This window comes from Lipophrys pholis, assembly GCF_963383615.2.
Source record: "Lipophrys pholis genome assembly, chromosome: 1".
Classification (NCBI taxonomy): domain Eukaryota; kingdom Metazoa; phylum Chordata; class Actinopteri; order Blenniiformes; family Blenniidae; genus Lipophrys; species Lipophrys pholis.
In genome coordinates, this window is record NC_137635.1 from 23421347 (window position 1) to 23428123 (window position 6777).

At 52.7% G+C, this 6777-nt stretch overlaps 1 protein-coding gene across 1 annotated transcript in view; it reads right to left on the minus strand.

Annotated features, from left to right (window-relative positions):
- The window catches only part of llgl2 (LLGL scribble cell polarity complex component 2), a 28343-nt gene extending 22407 nt beyond the window's left edge, over positions 1-5936 (minus strand). Inside the window, 1 exon segment of the mRNA XM_080466541.1 lies at positions 5713-5936. The gene's annotated coding sequence lies outside the window, so the exon portion shown is untranslated.
- Positions 5937-6777: the final 841 nt, after the last annotated feature.

Below are 6777 nucleotides of genomic sequence, written 5' to 3' on the forward strand. Positions count from 1 at the left end.
AGGTGGGGAGCTACAGGAGGAGGGAGATCCAGGTGGGGAGCTACAGGAGGGGGGAGATCCAGGTGGGGAGCTACAGGAGGGGGGAGATCCAGGTGAGGAGCTACAGGAGGAGGGAGATCCAGGTGAGGAGTTACAGGAGGGGGGAGATCCAGGTGGTGAGCTACAGGAAGGGGGAGATCCAGGTGGGGAGCTACAGGAGGGGGGAGATCCAGGTGAGGAGTTACAGGAGGGGGGAGATCCAGGTGGTGAGCTACAGGAAGGGGGAGATCCAGGTGGGGAGCTATCGGGTTGCAGCAGCAGGAGAAATAGTCGGTATAGATATCGGTAGCATCTGTATTGGTGTCGGTATAGATATGATAAAACGGGATTTTCTAGTCGCAAGGGCTGTGATTTGACTGCTCACGTGATCTGGTCACGTGACGACTTGTGTGTCATCTGCCCACTTTGCCCGAACGGGCTCGTGGTTTTTAGGGACGGAGCCGAGCCGGGATCGGGTTCCGATATCAACGTAATTCACGGATCGGAAACTTCACTGTTACTGAAATGATCCCCAGTGTTTCCCTGCTGCTGCTCTGCTCGCTGGCTGCAAACTGTGGATTGGATTTCCTGAAGGGAGGCGGGTCTCAATGAGACCAGGAGGAATGAGTCAGGAAATCCATTCCACAGTTTGCAGCCAGCGAGCAGGCTAGGGAAGTAGCACTGCGTTATCCAACTTTTCATGGCAACATGTTGCTGTTTGGATGGATTTTACACTCAACACCACAAAGCAACGCAGCAACGTGGATGTTAGCAAAGCAACACGGCAACGTGGATGTTAGCAAAGCAACGCGGCAACGTGGATGTTGGCAAAGCAACGCGGATGTTTGCAAAGCAACGCAGCAACGTGGATGTTTGCAAAGCAACGCAGCAACGTGGATGTTTGCAAAGCAACGCAGCAACGTGGATGTTTGCAAATCAACGCAGCAACGCGGATGTTTGCAAAGCAACACAGCAACATGGATGTTAGCAAAGCAACAGTAACGAGCGATGTTTTCAAAGCAACACAGCAATGTGGATATTAGCAAAGCAACGCAGCAACGTGGATGTTAGCAAAGCAACGCAGCAACGTGCAATGTTTGCAAAGATTATTGGAGAACAGCCAGCGGTTCCACAGCAGCACTCAGCCGGGGACTAGACTGTATCCAAAATGTCCCAAACACACACTGCCCCCCCCCCCCCCCCCCCCCACCCCCACCCTTTCTTTACCACCAGAGACTACGACCTGCAATAATGGAACTGCTCCAGTTAGCTCATGTTAATGATTGAGCTCCTTTATAGTCCCCGAAACAAAGACTGGCTTCATGTCCTCCTCCGTCAGTTTCATCTGCTTCACCCTCGGAAATACAGTCTGATCTGGAGAACGGTGGCTGGTTCATCCAGCAGCGGCATTAACAGGTTCTAAAACCTGGAAACTGCTTTAGACTGCGACGTTTTCCAACCAAGTGGGTCTGAACAGGAACCATGAGAGACGATGGAGCCTCAGAGTCCCTCAGCCATTATGGCTTCTTCTGCCTACACAGGTCCTGAGGCCCAAAGCTCTGGTGTTTACACCCAGCCGTTACTCTGCACACACTCCGTTACTCTGTACACGCTCCGTTACTCTGCTCCCTTACTCTGCACACACTAAAAGCCGTCGGCTCCTGAGGGTAAATCCAGACCAACATGGCCACTCAGACACAAACTTTCTTTTTTATTACTGAAACAGTTCAGAGAAATGTGTTTAAGAGTTCAACAGCTTCTTCACGGAGCATGAACTCTCCTGATGGAAAAAAACTGACTTTTCTTCTTGTTCTAACGGGTTCTAATGGGAGGATGCAGCGGCCTCTAGTCTGCACCGTACTGTTACTCTGCACACATTCTAAAATGTTCCAGCCTCACATGGTCTGGTGGGAAACTTGTCCTCCAACTGCTCGTCCTCCGACTAGCTGAAATCTACCAGGTTAGCTGTGTGTGGGTGGGTGTGTGTGTGTGTGCGTGCACTGGGGGCAGTAAAACGACTGATAACTCCTCTCCACCCACTGGTTCAGTGACCTTGCTGGGTGTGTTTCTAGTTTCAGTTTAAGGAGAACAATGAGATCAATGCTCTGACAAGTCTGGGCTCTAGTCAGCTGGAGGAGGAAGAGGAGAGCAGGAGGAGGAGAGCAGAGTGAGAGCAGCCATGGAGAACTGATTGAGAGCAAACAGTGGCTGCAGAGCGCTGGTTTCTCAACCTTTAATGTACCGTGACCTCGTCTCTCCTCCAGATAAGCTGCCCACTGATTGGCTGGACCGCGGCCTTGTGGCCATGCAGGTGTGTTCACTCTCAGGTGTCACCACGTTGTTTACTCTTCATGCTGTCACCACATTCCCAGCATATCCGCTCCACTATGTAAGCTAGGAAAGAAGCCGCTGTGAAAACAGGCCTCAACACGAACCAGCAGCATCTTCCACCACCGAGCCGGCCTGACTGCTCCGGAGGACCAGCTCCAGGAAATACCTGGCATCCCACACATTCCTCTGGTGGGCTCCTGCTGACACTTCTGCTGCAGCAGACAGGGGGGGACCAGGAGCTGCTTCTGACAGGGGAGGACCAAGAGCTGCAGCAGCAGACAGGGGGGGGACCAGGAGCTGCTTCTGACAGGGGAGGACCAAGAGCTGCAGCAGCAGACAGGGGGGGACCAGGAGCTGCTTCTGACAGGGGAGGACCAAGAGCTGCAGCAGCAGACAGGGGGGGGACCAGGAGCTGCAGAAAGTCAGGGGGGGGTACGAGGGGTGATCTCAGGTGTCAGATGACCTGCTGACACCTGGAGCAGAGCGAGCAGGTGGAACAGAGAACCGTGAGCAGGGCAGAAGAGGGTGGAGCTTCCTCTCACTGCAGAAAGTTGTCAAGGTGGGCGTGGCCGTCAGGATGTCCCATCTCCCACTAGTCACCGCTTCCTTCCTGTAATCAGGCAGGGAGGGAGCTGACTCACGCCATGAGGAGGAGAATGTGAAGGAGGGATTCAGCACACTGCTCTGTGAGACTAAGTGCTGCTGGACCAGGCCCGGTTCTGAACCTGACCCGGGGTTCAGCATCAAGAAGAACCGGCGGATTCAGGGCGGTCAGTGACTGGAGGCTCGTGTGTGTTGACATGCTGGAGTCAGTCCGTCTGCCTGATGGTTTCTAGTCAGCACGTGGCTTCTGCTGGTTGGCCTCTTCACCACCGCGTCATTTTGCCTCCAACCACTAGAGGCGCAAGAGGCCTTCAGCTTAGCAAGTAGCTGCTCTGTCTGTCTAACCCAGGGGTCGGCAACATGCAGCTCTGGAGCCTCATGTGGCTCTATGGTCCCTCTGCTGAGGCTCCCTGACCCTCGGTCCCCCTGCAGTATGTCCCTGAGTGGTAAGGTAAGGTACAGCACAGCCAGAACCAACTGTGTTGCGCGGTCCCACTACTGACAGTGAGGTAAAATGTAGGCGGCGTTGTGAACGACGCAGGGATGTAACGTCATTATGCAACAATAGTGGCGTGAAGAAGGTGGAACTGCTGCTGCAGCCGCGCGGTCGTCTGAAGCCGTGAGCGTCCTTTATCTGCGACAGTGAAAACGTCCTCAATCCGGACTGCAGCGTCCATCTCCTGCTGGACCTCCTCTCCTGCTACTGAGAGGAGCGTCTGAACATCGCCAGGAGACCGCGGTGCTGTTGAGCAACGACGTTTCAGGGCTGATCGTCACTTCCTGTCAGCAGACGTGTGGACGAACGACGCTTCATGCCGATGCTCACGACTGGAGGACAACTCGTCCACGGATACTGTACAATGTGGTTTTACATATTTTTTTTTAAGTGTTATTTTATATCAATTGATATATGTGAACTTCAGCATGTCAGAAGGTACACTGACGTGATGCACCTGAACGCATCACTCAAAGCTTCAGCTACATAAACCAGTCCGTTATCCGCGTCCGGCAGGTTGTCCGCTCATTAAGGTGTGTTAAAAGACTCTCCTTCAAATCAATAATGCTGAAAAAAGAGTTGTGCAAGAGTTGTCACGGCCACAGAGAGCGGCAATTATTCACTTAACGCTAAATAATAGTGAATTACACCACTAAAGGACATTCATTTCTGCAGCAGCTCGTCTCTTGGCTGTTTGGTTTGGAACCACGAACCAAAGATTAGTGAACAGAAACTTCGTGAGTCTTCAGTTCGTGTTGAAGCCTCCTTGTTAACACTGCTTGACATTTGACTTCCATCATTGCATTTTGTTTTGGTCACGACGTAATAAATAAATAAATAAAAGGTTATTTATTAATGTGACTGCTTTGGTCTCAATTCTTCATGGAAACATTCCTATTTTTAATAAAGTAAACTAGTTAGCTTCTACTATTTACAGCTTCAGGTCTGTGAGAATCTCACGTTCCAGTAAAGTTGGTACTGTGACGGAAACATCCTGAACCCAAAGGGAAAATCTGACCAAACTGACTTTGGAAAGACCCGCCTCCCTTCAGGAATTCCAGTCCACAGTTTGCAGTCAGCGAACAGAGCAGCAGCAGGGAAACACTGTGGACTCATTTCAGCACCATGAAGCAGACCAGGATCATGGAGCAGGAACCTCTGATCCAGGAATTATGATGGTATCGGAACCCGATATTGATACTGGATCAGATCGGCATCAGAAGTCCACAACCTTCACTGGGTGTTCCAACCGTTTAACCATGATATCCTTCAGTTGGTCGGTCAGCGGTCCAGGTCCAGCTGATGCCCCCCCTCCGGGTCAGAGCCACCAGGAGGCTCTCCAATGCGTCTCCAGCCTACGATCAGCTGCGTTCCTCAGTCAAACCATCATGTCCAGCTCTGGTCTCGGCGGTCTGGGACCAGCTGCTGGTATCTGCAGCTTCCTGCTGCACCGCCACCTCCATCAGGAGAACCTTCTGGCCCTCTGGAGACCACCAGATGATGGCGGTGTAGGTGGTGGACAGCACCGCTTCAGGCAGGTGGAGGTCGACCCCCTGACATATTTTTAATCAATGTTTTGATCAACAGATTTCATTTATGCATCAACTTTCCTCCACTGCAGGCAGCCAGCCGCGCGCGGCACGCACGCACGCACGCACGCACACACACACACACACACACACACACACACACACACACACACACACACACACACACACACACACACACACACACACACACACACACACACACACACACACACACACACACACACACACACACACACACACACACACACACACACACACACACACACACACACCCCTTGATCAGGTGAAACGTTTCTGTATTTAGTTTACATATCCGGTTGTAGCTGCTGCTCAGCCTCACCTGTCCACCAGAAAGTACCACGTAACTAAACTAAGTAAACCACCCGTCTAACTAAAGTACCTAGTAACTAACCTATCCAGATATCCGGCTGCAGCACGTTGACACCGAGCTGAGCCAGACTTCATGCAGACGTCGTATAATTTGACACCGGATCGTGTTGAGGATTCAAAACCGGCCCGGTGAGTTTCTGCTGCTTCGCCCGGGTGTGGAGCTCCATTCGGCCCGGTCGAGGCGGGCTGTTCCCGCACGGGGTTCGGTTCGTGGAGGGAGTTAGCGCGCACTACTAGTCCACCGGACCCCCCGGGGGAGGCTGTGTGTCTGGCCCGAGTTCAGCAGGAGGCCAGCGGGCTTTAGGGCTCCAGACCCGGACTCACCTGTTCACACGGCCGTCGCTCCGCCGCCCTGCGCCTCTTCGCCGCCGGATGATCCCCCCCGGTTCTGTCCGCTGTGTCGAGTAGTTCCACTCCAATGTTCAGGGAAACAGCGTGGAGCCGTCCAGCGAGCCCGGCGCCGCTTGTTCCCCGGGACGGAGTCTCCTGCGGGGCAGAGCCTCCAGAGAGCGGCGGGAGGTCGGAGCTTCCAGGACAGTCAAACAGTCAAACAGGATCCGCGGCTTTCTGCTCCAGAGGCTCCGCGGCTTCCGCTTCCGGCTGCAGGCTCCGCCCACATGACGCGTTCAGGGCGCCTCGGAAAACACCCAGTAGAGCTTCACTGCGCCTCGGAGCTCTTGTATGGCGTTCTGAGCGCAGGCTGAGGTCTGCATGAGGCAGCAGGGGGCGCTCCGCTATGAGACGCTCCACAGAACCTCTTTATAACGAAGCCAGACTTCTGGTTCCTCAGGAACTACTAAACAAACTACAAACTACTGGAAATGAAAGCTTGGAGTTTTTAGAGCCAAAATGAGCCTTTTAATGGCTTCATGTGAAAGAGAACTTTAATCAGAGTGTTTTCCTAGGTTACCATGGAAACGGCTGTAGAGCAGCATTCTATCATTCTACACCTCCGTTCCTCCATGTTGAACCGGACCAAACCACTGGTACAGTCCGTCTCCTGGTTCCTGGATCCTGCTGGCGCTACATTGGTGGAACCAGTGACGTACCACGTTCTGTCGTGACGCCATGACCTGGCTCTACCGGCTCCCTGACAATGGAAACACCACCGCTTCTTTGGAGTGCTCATTAAGAACTGAACTAGAACCTGAACTCACACCTTAACGAGCGCCTGAACTAGCTCCTGAACTAGTACCTAAATTAGTACCTGAACTAGTACCTGAACCAGTACCTAAATTAGTGCCTGAACTAGTACCTGAACTAGCACCTGAACTAGTACCTAAATTAGTACCTGAACTAGTACCTCAACTAGTACCTCAACTAGCACCTGAACTAGTACCTGAACTAGCACCTTAACGAGCAACTGAACTAGTACCTAAATTAGTACCT